Raw genomic sequence first — 14,822 nt, 5'->3', positions numbered from 1 at the left:
AGAATTGAACCAAGTGCAGAAAACCCTCACCATACATAACAACTTCACAAAACAAAGGATAAAAAGAAATTTGCCTTAAGTCTTTCCCAGGGACATGGGGGTAGGACTAGTATAAACAATCCAGCACCACAGCTAACATGAAGGTGTGGAAAAAAATAGCCTTTAGCAACTTCACAGAACAAGTGAGGTGGAGGGTTGGTCAGCTTACTGCCAGTTCCTCACACTTCTGTCCCCTGAAAATCTAAACTGCAAAGACCCTGTTGGCTTTCAGTCCCCAACAAGTCATTACTGATTATTTTGACAATCTTGTCTTATGGGTGTATTTTTTTTTTTTAGTTTTTATTTATTCATTTTAGAGAGGAGAGAGAGGGAGAGAGAGAGACAGAGCGGAGAGAGAGACAGGGGGAGGAGCCGGAAGCATCAACTCCCATATGTGCCTTGACCAGGCAAGCCCAGGGTTTTGAACCAGCGACCTCAGCATTTCCAGGTCGACGCTTTATCCACTGCGCCACCACAGGTCAGGCCATGGGTGTAGCATAAGGAAAACTTAATAGGTCTTTACAATGTGGCTCTGTGGAAAAGAGGTCCATTATTCTGTGTGCAAGGGTTGGATATTTTACAGTTAGCATCCTCTCTGGTGCTTAGAACCTTGTTTTTTATAAGTAGAGATAAATTGATACTTGATTCTTGAGCATTTTTGCATATATTTCCAGTTAAATTTATATACAGGTACATCATCTATAGACTATCTCTGTAGAATATATAGTACAGCCTGATCTGTGGTGGAATGCTGAGGTCGCAGGTTCAAAACCTCAGGTTATAAGTTGATGATTCCTGCTCCCTCGTTCCCCACCCCATGTTTCTCTTGTTATAAAGTACCCAATCCACAATTACGCGGGTTTTCTTAGAGACACCCAGTCCAGATAAAATTTGGAAATTAAAGGAGGAAACTTATTAAATATGCTGGCTGCATATATCTTACACGGGGTAGCAGTCCCAAATCGTGTGTCTCATTAATATTCTATCTAGGGGTTGGTTATTGATAGATACGTGAATTCCAAACTACCCTCTTGCTGTTCCGCTTATCTGTTAGACCTCACCCTTGCTGGACTATCGCCCCTGAGACAAAGGAATTCCAAAAAGTTGACAACCCGCCCCAAGGAGGGGCTCCAGACATACCAGGACTTTTGGTTCAACACCCACATGCTTGAAGCCCCCCAAGGAGAAGCATTCCGGACATACCAGGACTTTTGCCTCAGTATCCCCTCAGGCTCTCCCAAACACTATATAACTCGCCCCTAGTCTGTAACTGGTGCTCTTCTCCCCCAGGAGAAGTGCCCGGCAGGGTTCCTTTCTTCCTTTCAATAAAGCCTGTTACTCTGGTCTTTCGGACTCCCTTGGATTCCAACATTTGGTGCCGAAACCCGGGACAGGGTACTAACTGCCTGGACGATCCCTCTTTGCCATCCAAATTTACAACCAGGGAAGCAATGGGCAGCGGCAGCTCGTCCCGGGCTTACTCCCGGATTCTGTTTGGACGTGTAATTGTGGGTTGATTGGCCGGCAGTCTAACCCTGTCCTGAACCCCTGCTGGACCAGAAGGTAAGGAGTTTCTCCCTTCCCCTTCCCCGGTTGGCCTCTAAATTTCTCTCTAAAAATACCCCTTTCTGGTCGGACGGTTTTCTCTGATACGCCTCACGTTTTGAGGGGTTTGACTTTCAGTCTCAGTGGACTGCATGGAAGACTAGGCGCCTAGCCAAACCTCTCCACTCTCTCGGACTTCTCGTCCTCGGAACTCCCTGACAGGTGGTGACGACCTCTATCAGGGACGACTCCCCACACGGAGATTCTCTCCTCTTGGGACAGTGACAAAAGGCGGGGACGCCCCCTCTTGCTCACCTGTCTCCACTATGGGCTCTTCAGAGTCTAAGCCTTCCGACCAGACCCCTCTAGGATGTCTCATAAAAATCCTCGCCAAATTCGGCCTCTCAGACCTCAAACCAAAGAAATTAATCTTCTTCTGTGACATTCGAATAAAAGCCATAAAATACATTAATAGGCTTGGGAAAATAACTTAAAAAGAACTGGTCCAGTAAGTACAGCACATTCCCGGAGTAGATGAGACCAGACACCCAGGATGAATAAGACAGATGAGTCCTAGAGATAGGGAAGTCGATAGACTCCCAGGATGACTAGGAGCTGATGAGTCCTTGAGATACGGAAGTCGTAAAAATTCCTAAGATAGTTAATGTGACCACATCCTAAGGGATAGATAGGGACATTTCCAGCTGGGGGCTTTCAACTGTATGACTGGTTACTAAGGCACATGACTAAAATTTGATTTGGAGGAGCCAATTGCTAAACGCCAAATTCGCTTCTGTATGAACTGCTTGCTTGCTACGCTATAAGAACCCCTAGATTGTAGGCGCTCGGTGTGGCTCTTGTGACTACCACTCGAGTCCACCCCTGCGCAGGTTAATTTTGCTTTGTTCTCTTTTTCTCTTGGCCATAAAACTTTGTCTGAAACTCTCCAAACGTCTCCAGTGTCTGTTTTACCCGGCGAGTGTAACATTTTATGGGGGCTCGCCCGGGACTGCCCATTACGGGAATCTTGACTGGGGACAGGCGGAACAGCTGTTTGTGTTTGAGCTGGTGAGTATTTTGTTGTAGAATTTCTTGTTTTTGCAATCTGGCTCCGGAGCACTTACAGTCTGTGGTGGCAGACAGGACGCTGTCAGTGACCCGCCCAGACACTCGGGCCAAAGGGCAGGACGCTGCCGGCCGAGGTTTCTGTTTCTGTCTGAAATCGATCGATCGTTTCGAAGTAGTGAGCTCACTCGCGCCGCGCCGCGCTGCTGTCTGGTTGTTTGTTTAGCCTGAATGACTGTGTGGGAAATTTTGTGTATTGCATTGTTGTGTTTGGTGTTAATTTGTTTGCCAGTACAGTGTGATCAACGCTCATCCATCTAGATCACCCTGCTTATAGGGTGGGGAATCCTGTGTGTTGTCTTTGTAGGACTAGAAGCATACCTGGCTGAGAAGAACAAGTACCGCGAGATGGGACAGCAAGAATCTACTCTTAAATCCCCTCTTGATTGCATTTTAAGTAACTTCTCTGATTTTCAGAAGAGAGCTCAGGGTTATGGGGGACCTCCACCCGATCGAGAAACTCTCCGGACCTTAAGCCAAGTGGAGTGGCCATCTCTTAAGGTTGGATGGCCATCTGAGGGAACCTTTGATCTGCCCATAGTTTTTGCAGTAAGGGCCATTATATATCAGATGCCTCACCCAGATCAATATGTGTATATAGACGTTTGGATAGATGTAGCTACAGACAAACCTGGGTACATTAAGAGGTGCATAAAAGCAAATCAAAAGGTTAAGAGAGCTATTTGTGTGAGCGCTGCGGACATTAAGCCTCGCCCTCCCTCCGCTCCACCTGCACCTGAAAAAAAAGCCTCCCAAATCGTATCCGGTCCTTTCTGATGTTACTGAGGATATAGTAGACCCTGTAAATTATCCTCCTCCTTATCAGAAGCCCAGGGAGCCAGATTCAACTGTGCCCGAGAATGTCCAGAGTCCTCCCCACACCCGGGGGGGAACCCCTTATGCTCAACCTTCCTTTGCTGAAGGTGCCCCAATGTTACCTCTTAGGGAGGTGTTGCCCCCACTAGATGAAGGACCACATGCACCGTCCCAAATGATTTATATTCCTTTTTCTACTAGTGACATTTATAATTGGAAACATCAGACCCCGTCATTTTCAGAGAAACCTCAGGGGTTAATTTCTTTGCTTGAGACTGTTTTCAGGACCCATCAACCAACTTGGGATGATTGCCAGCAGCTTTTGCACACTTTGTTCACAACGGAAGAAAGAACCCGCATCAGCCAAGAAGCTGAAAGAGTATTTAGGGAAGAGGGGGGCACTGAAAGGGAACTAGAGAGGACGCTCCCCAGGAGCCCCCCCAGTTGGGATCCAAACAATGTCAGGGATAGGGAATCGCTTACCCAATATCACCAGGCTCTATTAAGGGGAATAAGGGCAGCTGCTAAGAAACCAACCAACTTTAGTAAGGTAGGTGAGGTAACTCAGGGGAAGGATGAGTCCCCTGCTGCATATTTAGAGCGGCTAATGGAGGCCTACCGGGTTTATACCCCTATTGACCCTGAGGCAGAGGAAAATCGCAAGCTAATAAACATAACCTTCGTCACTCAGGCAGCCCCAGACATTAGAAAGAAACTCCAGAAAATAGAAGGATTTGAGGGAAAGAATAGGAGTGAATTATTAGAAATAGCACAGAGAGTCTTTGTCAATCGTGATGACCCTGAGTTAGGGAGAACAGCTGTAAAACTACTCTTGGCACAGCAATCAAAAGGACCAAAAGGGAAACAGCAGCCCTTTAAGGGAAAGAAGGGAACTTTCCCGCAGAAGCAACTAGATAAAGACCAGTGTGCTTATTGCAAAGAGAAAGGTCATTAGAAGAAGGATTGCCCTAAGCTACAGGCCGTAAATCAGGAACAAGGCTCACAAGTTTTGCTCCAATTAGATTGACGGGGCCAAGGCTCCATTTCTGTTGGCCCCCAGGAGCCTATGGTCACACTGTCAATTGAAGGGAAACCAACTACCTTCCTAGTTGACACGGGGGCCACTTATTCTGTCCTAAAGAGACCACTTGGGACATTACAAAAGGAATCCACAAAGGTAATAGGGGTCACTGGCAAAGCTGTCTCATATCCTCGAGCCACTGCATGGATTACAGACCTGGCGCGAGGGACTATTACTCATTCATTCCTGATTATTCCAGACTGCCCTTACCCGCTGTTGGGACGAGATTTGTTGCAAAAATTTCAAGCAACAATAACCTTCAACCAGGAGAAGAATGCAGAAGGCAAGGTATTAGTGACTGTACCAATATCAGAAGAATATCTGATTGCCTCCCTCCCGGAAGGTAAGAGCGGGTTTACGGGAATCCCCGAGGAAATAAAGCAGCAGGTTCCTGGAGTTTGGGCAGAGAATAATCCTCCGGGATTGGCAGTACATCAGCCGCCTGTAGTAGTGCTGTTGCAGAGCGATGCCAGCCCAGTACGCATCAGACAGTATCCTGTACCTGCTCGGGCTAAACAGGGTATAGCACAGCACTTAAGGCGCTTATTAGAAGCCGGGATTCTCCGGGAATGCCAATCTGCCTGGAACACTCCTCTACTGCCAGTACAAAAGCCTGGAACTCAGGACTATCGCCCAGTGCAGGACCTGCGTAAAGTGAATGCTCGGGTAGAGACCATACATCCTACTGTGCCAAACCCCTATACCCTATTAAGTTCATTGCCACCGACTCATGTTTTCTATTCAGTATTGGATTTGAAAGATGCCTTCTTTTGCATTCCATTAGCAAAGCAAAGTCAGGAAATGTTTGCCTTTGAGTAGAATGATCCTGAGAATGGACTTTCAGGCCAATACACTTGGACCAGGCTCCCTCAGGGTTTTAAGAATTCCCCAACCATATTTAATGAGGCTTTGTGCAAAGACTTACAGGAGTTTCGAGCCGGCCACTCTTCAATTGTGCTGCTGCAGTATGTGGACGATCTCCTTATCGCAGCCCCAAACCAAGAGAGTTGCCAAGAAGCTACGTTAGAACTACTCCAAGAATTGCAACGGATGGGCTATCGAGTATCTGCTAAGAAGGCCCAAATTGTCACCCAAACCGTGAGTTACTTGGGGTATGACTTGAGGGGAGGACAACGTAGTTTGTCTAGCCAAAGAATTCAGACTATATTACAGATTCCTGAGCCTGTAAGTAAAAGACAAGTACGAGAATTTTTAGGTGCCGTGGGATATTGCAGACTTTGGATACTGGGATTTGCAGAGCTGGCCAAACCTTTGCATGAGTTAACACGGGGAAAAGAGGAACAATTTGTATGGACAGAGGAGGCACGAGAGTCTTTTCAAAAACTTAAGGAGGCCCTAGTTGCAGCCCCGGCATTAACCCTGCCAGACTTGTCTAAGTCTTTTCAACTATTTGTGACTGAGAAGAAGGGCATTGCTCTAGGGGTCCTCTGTCAAGAACTAGGACCTTGGAAAAGACCAATAGCCTATCTGTCCAGAAGACTAGATCCTGTGTCATCAGGATGGCCCAATTGTTTGAGAGCACTTGCTGCTACCTCCATCCTTCTTAAGGAGGCCAGTAAACTGACTCTGGGTCAAGACATTCAGGTCATTGGAGAGCACTATTTAGAACAAGTGCTGCGGGCTCCCCCGGATAGGTGGATCTCGAATGCCCGACTAACACAGTATCAGGCACAGTTGCTGAACCCCCCCGCAATACAATTTTTGAAAACAACGGCCTTGAATCCTGCTACATTGCTCCCGTTGCCAGACTCATCGGTGATCCATGACTGTAGACAAGTATTAGATACCATTACAGGAGCCAGACCAGATTTATGGGATCAGGCCTATGAGAAGGCAGATTTAACTCTGTTCACAGATGGAAGTAGCTATGTTCGGGATGGGCAAAGGTATGCTGGAACTGCGGTGACCACACAAGATACTGTGTTATGGAAAAAGGCACTGCCTAAAGGCACATCTGCACAACGGGCTGAGCTTATTGGACTCACACAGGCCCTTAGAATTGCTGAAGGGAAAAGTGCCAACATCTATACAGACAGTAGATATGCCTTTGCCACTGCCCATGTACATGGCGCCATCTACCGGGAGCGTGGGTTGTTGACAACTGCAGGAAAAGAAATTAAAAATAAGGATGAAATTTTAGCTCTATTAGAAGCCATTTGGTTGCCTAAAAAGGTGGCAATAATACATTGCAAAGGACATCAAAAGGGGGATTCCCCTATAGTAAAAGGAAACCACTTTGCTGATCGAGCGGCACGGAATGCAGCAGAAGAGGAGGAACACACTAACCAACTGCTACTCATCCCACCCCCTACTTTACAAATAGAACCGAGGTATGAGCCAAAAGAAGAAGAGAAAGGTAAGCAACTAGGGGGTAAGAAAAGTAAACAGGGATGGATAGAATTACCAGACAGCAGAATATACCTACCACAAGGAGTGTTAAGACAAATAATTCAAGAAATACATAGCAGCTCCCACTTAGGACAACAAAAACTAGAACATCTAGTAAGAAAATATTATGAGGGAGCGGAAATCAGAGATATCATACACTCTGTTGTGTCTAGGTGTCAGGCCTGCGCCAAAGTAAATGCTGTCAATAAGAAATTACCTCCTCTCATCAGGCACCGAGGAAAAGCTCCTGGAGAACTGTGGGAAGTAGACTTTACCGAAATGACTCCAGGGAAATTAGGCTACAAATATTTGCTTGTTCTAATAGACACCTTTACTAGATGGACTGAGGCTTTTCCTACAAAAGGAGAAACTGCTTCAACAGTTTGTAAAATACTTTTAAGAGAAATCATTCCACGATATGGCATTCCCATTGCTGTAGGGTCAGATAATAGACCTGCTTTTGTGTCCAAGATATCACAGGAATTAGCAAAAAGATTAGGGATCAATTGGAAATTACACTGCATTTATCGGCCTCAAAGTTCAGGGCAAGTCGAGAGAATGAATAGGACCCTTAAAGAGACTATAATTAAGTTAAGAGAGGAGACTGGCGAAAATTGGGTAGAGCTACTCCCTTTTGCATTATATAGGGTTCGAAATACACCTTATACAGGAAAATAGACTCCTTATGAGTTAATGTATGGGCAACCAACTCCTTTGGTTCCACAAATAACAAGGGAAGAAATTAAGGGTTCTAATCAAAGTTTTCTAAAGTCCTTACAGGCATTACAACTAATACGTGCAGAAGTACGGGCGCTTAGAGACCAGCAGAAGGACCAACTCAAAGGACTTCCACTGCCAACTCCACCGGAGCCAGGACAATGGTATCCCAAATAAGACTGTCCAAGAGGCACTTCTAGCAGTACATCACCCAAGGACTGACTCCCACGTAGACGGGTCCACACACCATGATCCTGAGCACCCCCACTACTGCCAAGGTAGAAGGCATACCCGCCTGGGTCCACCGCAGCCGGCTGAAGCTTGCAGTCCCAGCAGAGACACCTTTGTGGACAGCGAAGACTGACCCTGCCAACCCTTGTAAGCTGACCCTGAGAAGGACAGCATGCCCTGCTTCAGCCACAAACCAGAAGTTAACTGGTCCACGCATGGAGACTTTAGGGAGGGAGGGAAACTAAGGTAAAGGAAAGCCAAGTAAGTCATCTTAAGGTTTGATGCATGTACTGCTATGAGTATACAGAAAGGGGGTGTAAGTCCCTTGGCTGAGAGAGAAGCTATAAGGTAAATGAAAATTATATATATGCTCATAGCTACCACTATAGAATAACCTATGAATATTAGTCATGTGTCCAATAGGCTACTTATGAAAAGGACACCTCCAAAAAGCAATCTTTAAAAGAGGATTACTTAGTATTAACTTAGTCTTTGCTGAAGGTTAAGGTTTTTAAAAAAATCAAGAATTTTGACTAGAAAGGAATTGTATGGTTTTGATAATAGAAGGTATAAGGTATAGAGGTACTTTTGAAAAGAAAAGGAAAAGCAAGTTGTTATGAAGGCCAGTTATTTCTGGATAAGAAAGTGCATAAAAGTTGAAGGTTTATGTAAGTTGCAGAAGATTTGTGTAAGTTGCAGAAGGTTTGTGCAAGTTGTAAGAAGTTAGTACAGAGAAGAAAAATGCAAGGCAGAAAGAATAGAAACAGTTAAAATAATAGTTTTATCTCAGCCATACCAACGCCGAAGAATCTCCATTATAGTTAAGGATTTAACTAGGACAAAGAAGAGGAGGAAATGTGACATTCGAATAAAAGCCATAAAATACATTAATAGGCTTGGGAAAATAACTTAAAAAGAACTGGTCCAGTAAGTACAGCACATTCCCGGAGTAGATGAGACCAGACACCCAGGATGAATAAGACAGATGAGTCCTAGAGATAGGGAAGTCGATAGACTCCCAGGATGACTAGGAGCTGATGAGTCCTTGAGATACGGAAGTCGTAAAAACTCCTAAGATAGTTAATGTGACCACATCCTAAGGGATAGATAGGGACATTTCCAGCTGGGGGCTTTCAACTGTATGACTGGTTACTAAGGCACATGACTAAAATTTGATTTGGAGGAGCCAATTGCTAAACGCCAAATTCGCTTCTGTATGAACTGCTTGCTTGCTACGCTATAAGAACCCCTAGATTGTAGGCGCTCGGTGTGGCTCTTGTGACTACCACTCGAGTCCACCCCTGCGCAGGTTAATTTTGCTTTGTTCTCTTTTTCTCTTGGCCATAAAACTTTGTCTGAAACTCTCCAAACGTCTCCAGTGTCTGTTTTACCCGGCGAGTGTAACACTTCTCTAACACGGCATGGCCTCAGTACAGACTAGACAATGACTCCCATTGGCCTGAAAACAGGACATTAGATTATAATATCCTAAGAGATCTTCCCTGACCTGTGGTGGCGCAGTGGATGGGGTGTCGACCTGGAAATGCTGAGGTCGCCGGTTCAAAACCCTGGGCTTGCCTGGTCAAGGCACGTGTGGGAGTTGATGCTTCCAGCTCCTCCCCCCTGTCTCTCTCTCTCTCTCTCTCCTCTCTAAAAAATGAATAAAAATAAAAAAAATATCCTAAGAGATCTTGACAATTTTGCCACCGGACGGGGAGGGCATCAGAAGTTCCTTACGTGCAGGCTTTCTTCTCCTTTCTCTCCTGTCCTTAATTTCTGTACTTTCTGTTCTACATGCAGGCCAGTTTTGGCCAAAGAAACCTCACCTAAAACCTCTGCTCCTAATCTTTCCTTCTCCGCGGACTCCCAACTCTCTCCTTCTCCTGCCTGACCCCCGGGGCACCCCTCTCTCGGGACCCCTCTCTAGTCTCTCAGCAAATCTTTTTGCTGGAGTCTCTTCCCTTCAGAAAGCCTCTTTCCTTCACTAAATCCTGTTTTCTCATTCATCAGTCTCTCTTTCTCCTCCCCTGCTGGCCAGGGGCCTCTCCCTTCTCCACTGTGTTCTTCGTCCTCTCCCCCCTCCAAAGAAGCAAGCTGTGGCTCTGGCTGCAGTGCCTGTCTCATCTCTGACCTCTCTTCCCTCCTTACAAACTGCAGTTCTGTCTGTCTCCTCTCCGACCCCTCCTCCTTCCTTACAAACTGTGACTGTGCCTCTTTCCTCCTTGCCCTCTCCTCTCTCCTCAGAGCTCTAAATCCTTTTGACTCCTCTGACCATGTGGCACCACACCAATACTTTAACCTCCTTCTCTCCTCCTGCAGATTCTGACTTTCCTTCTTTCCATCCAGCTGCTCACACTGTCCATCCGTCTGCCTTCTCTCTTCCTCCCCTCTATGCTGGCAACTCCCTGCCATCTTGAAAAACTTAAAAAGCAGAATTATATTAAGCTATGTAAGTAATCCGTCTTGTCTCTTTGTCAGTGTTGACCGAGGGTGCACCACGAAGACTCTAGACCCAATGTGTGGGTAAAACAGAAGAAAAAGTTTATTACACTCGCGAGCGGGCTCAAGGCCAGGAGGTGGCCAAGAGCACTCTCAGTCTTTTTGCAAGGGCTTTTATACTTTGGTAGGCAAGCAAGCAACCGTTTACAGAAGCTGAGTTGGCAGTTAGTCGTTAACCCTTATCCTATCTCTATCTTTATCAGGAACACATACCTATTCGCGTAAGCAGGTTGGGGGGTCCAGCTGCCTCCTGTGAACTAGCTCTAAGCAAATTTCTAAGTGGTTTATGGTAGGGAGCGGTTAATTCCTGCTTTCTTTAATTTTAGTCAAAAAGTCAAGCAGAATTTTTCCAATCACGGTTACAGTCAGAAAATATCTCTAGTATAATTTGAATTGAAACAACTAAAGCGCGCTCATTTAAATTTCTTAATTCATAATATGTGAAGTCTTTGTTTAATGTGTAACTGTGTCTGTTTCTAAGGCCTTAAACCAATAATTACCCACCTCATAAACCAGGTTTACTCATCCCCATGGAATCTCCCTGCAATACCCCCACCCTTCCTCTTTTGAAACCTTCAGGGGCTTATTGCCTTATACAAGCCTTACACCTAATCAATGAGGCAGTAATTCCCCTCCATCCAGTAGTCCCTAATCTCTGTAAATTACTGTCACACATTTTCTCAAACACCACTCATTCACAATCCTAGCCCTCAAGAATGCCTTCTTTACCATTCCTCTACACCCTGACTCTTACTTTCTGTTTGCCTTTACCCAGACACTAATGCAGCCCAGCAACTTACATGGACTATTTTACCCCAGGGGATCAAAAACAGCCCACACCTGTTTCGGCAGGCACTAGCTCAAAATTTAGCAGCATGTAATCTCAAAACTAATCCTCTCTTACAATATGTAGATAACCTACTCCTCTGCAGCCCCTCCCTGCCAGCCTCAAGGAGACTCACCACCACCCTTCTTAACTTCCTCGCTATGAAGTGTTATCCTGTCTTCTCTGCTAAGGCTCAACTTTATTCTCAGTCCCTAGTCTATCTAGGCATTACTTTAACCCCCACCACCTGAAGTCTCACCCTAGATCAAACTCAGACCCTCCAGTCTCCAACCACCTACCACAACAGATCAAATCTTTTCTTTCCTCAGTCTAATTAGGCTTCTTTAAACACTGAATTCCCAATTGTTGGTCAAATAAGTTTGTGAATGTGATATATATGTTTGCTCGCTTGTGACTTATATTGAGTGTGGGGGACAGGCTATAGGCAGGCCAGGTCGTTGTAGCCTGGGGTTTGGTTTTGGGACTAAGCTTTTCCCCACACCCTTGAATGATTGTATTATCTGGGTGGTGCACTCTCATGAGGAATCCAATTATGCCTTGGATGGGTGACTTTGTATCGGAGACTTCCTTGTTTGTATATTGGATTAAGGGATTTTGGTTTTCTACACTATAAAGTGGGACAGACCAGGAGCTTGGACACACAGTTCCTGCTATCACAATTGCAGGAGCTTCCCTGATCCCTTGCCCTTCATGGGAAGAGCTGGTTTTCTGCTTTTCCCTTGTCTTCTTTTGTGGTTTGCCTGTCTTGGTGAGACACCAATAAATAGGATGGCCCCCCGTCCTCTGACTCCGCCATTTCTTTATCGTCTGCCTGAATCCAATGGGAACCTGCATGTGAATGGCCACGATGGCGGTTCCTGGCCTTACAACTGGCGTAGTTTCCGGCAGGATTCAGAGATTGGTATGGAGCCACCACCCTTGATGGGTGGGATAGAGTACTGGTTGCTGCTCTGGCTCCCCATGGCTGTCCTTTTAGGGGCCATGGGCTACATGTTTTTTACTCAAGAGGAAACTGCCCGAGGTCAAAAGCTTCAGTATGAATTGAAAATAGAACGGCAGAAAAGGCTGGAATTGGAGCGAGCACTGGAGAAGGAATTACGGGTTCGCAAGTTGCAGTTTACCCTGGAAGTTGAACGTGTTCACCGGCAGTTGTTGGAGAAACAACTGCGGATTCAAGAGCTCGAGTCTCAGCTTCTGGCCAAAAGCCAGCAGCCACAGGAGCCTAAACGGTCACCAAAGGAGCAGCAGCATCCGTGCCGGTGGATTGGCTTTGAGTCAGCGGGAGCAGGCGCTTGTAACTCCTCTTCTGAGGATGAGAAGGCTCAGGCTGAAGCTGCCATACGCACACTGAGAGCCCGACCAGTTGTCGCCAAGAAGGTAAAAACCCAGCAACAAAGAGTCCCTCAGGGGCAGCCACAGCCTCCAGCCCAGGTAATGGAACACTCTGTGGTCCGGCCCTATACCCAGGCAGAGCTGATGGAGTTGGGGGCACAATTTAGGCAGAAACCTACTGAATCCCTGGTAGCCTGGTTACTACGATTATGGGATATAGGGGTGGATGGCATCATGCTCTCCGGAACAGAGATGGAGAAATTGGCCGCCATTACCACACACTCTTCCTTGAGGCAGCGTCTTCAGAACTGCCATGGCAACCCAGGAGACCATACCCTATTAGAATGGGTGATGGCTGCCATTCGTATGGTCTGGCAGAATGCTGGAGAACTGCCGGGGGCAATGAGTCGGTGGCAGTGCTACAGTGAGTTAGTAAAGGTCCTTCGAGAACTAGGTATGAAGAATGCTGTTTTCAACCCTGGGTCTCGTGGGCCAGACGAGGAAGTGTTTACGGCCAAAATGAGGGAATTTGTCCTTGCTAGCGCCCCGTCAGCCCTTTTTGGGTCACTTGTGGCTATCTTGGGCCCCTATGTGGGGCAGCCCATCAATGCAGTTACACAGATGGTAGCAGATTTGGGAGAGCTGGAGGCCGCTCGGGATCATAAAGCAGTGAGGGCTGCTGCCTATGTTTCCCCCCCAACTAACAAGGGAAACGGGCCTGTAAAGGTTACCCGAACACAGATGTGGGTAGACTTGATTGCGGCTGGAGCAGATAAGGGGAAATTGGATGGCCAGTCTAATAAAATTCTTTTGGAGCTTTGGCGGCAGCTTAAACCAGAACAGAAGTTCCAGCCACTGAGACGAAAGGCCCCAGCAGCTACCAATAAAACGTTTGGTGCGTGCACAGCTCGGTTACAAGATTATATGATAGAGATGGCCGAGGGAGAGGGGAACTCCCAAGACCCACTGTACCAGTTTGAATAGGAAAAAGGCCGAGGGACCCGTCTAACGGGGATGGGCGGGGACCGGAGGCCACATGTGGAACTGGCTATCCACTGGTCCCCTTCCAATGCACAACAGGTGTTGGCCTTGGTGGATACAGGTGCAGAATGTTCCCTTCTCTATGGAAACCCAGAGCGGTTTGCTGGGACCCCAGTGGCCATTGACGGTTATGGGGGCCAAACTGTTCAAGTGAAGCCAATAACTATTCCATTGGGGATAGGGAGACTGCCTCCTAAGCCATATAAGGTGTATGTATCTCCTATTCCTGAATATATTTTGGGGGTAGATGTCTTGCAAGGACTGGTTGGTTGGAAACTACAGCTGGGGAGTTCCGGCTGCGGATCAGGGTTGTGAAGGCAGTATTGCGGGGACATGCATCACATTCCCCTTTGCAATTACCCGTCCCTCGGCGTGTGACTAACACCAAGCAGTACCGCCTGCCAGGTGGTTATGAAGAAGTCACAGGGACAATCCTTGAACTAGAAAAGGTGGGGATCATCCGGCCAGCACACAGTCCTTACAACTCCCCAGTATGGCCTGTGCGCAAAGCAGATGGAACCTGGAGAATGACAGTAGATTACAGGGAACTTAATAAAGTTGTTCCCCCTTTGCACGCTGCTGTTCCTTTGATAGCTAACATGATGGATCGGCTAAGCCATGAGTTGGGGACATACCACTTTGTGGCAGACTTGGCCAATGCTTTTTTCTCTATTGATATAGCCGCAGAGAGTCAAGACCAATTTGCCTTCAGTTGGGAAGGGAGACAATGGACCTTTACAGTGTTACCCCAGGGCTATTTGCATAGCCCCACCTTGTGCCATGGGCTGGTGGCTGCTGACCTGGCTAAATGGAAACAGCCAGAGGTAGTCCGCATGTACCATTATATTGATGATATTATGCTAACTAGTGATTCTCTTTCAGAATTGGAGCAAGCAGTCCCTACCCTGCTATCCCATTTGAAAGCATGTGGCTGGGCAGTTAATGAGAACAAATTACAAGGACCTGGGTTATCTGTTAAATTCTTGGGAGTTGTCTGGTCGGGTAAGACAAAAGTTATCCCTGACGCAGTTATAGATAAGATTCAAGCCTACCCCGTGCCCACTACGGTAAAACAGTTACAGGAATTCTTAGGTTTGTTGGGGTATTGGCGAGCATTTATACCGCATTTGGCTCAGTTAC

This window comes from Saccopteryx leptura, chromosome 1 (assembly GCF_036850995.1).
Source record: "Saccopteryx leptura isolate mSacLep1 chromosome 1, mSacLep1_pri_phased_curated, whole genome shotgun sequence".
NCBI classification, from domain to species: domain Eukaryota; kingdom Metazoa; phylum Chordata; class Mammalia; order Chiroptera; family Emballonuridae; genus Saccopteryx; species Saccopteryx leptura.
Note: the sequence above shows the minus strand (reverse complement) of the source record.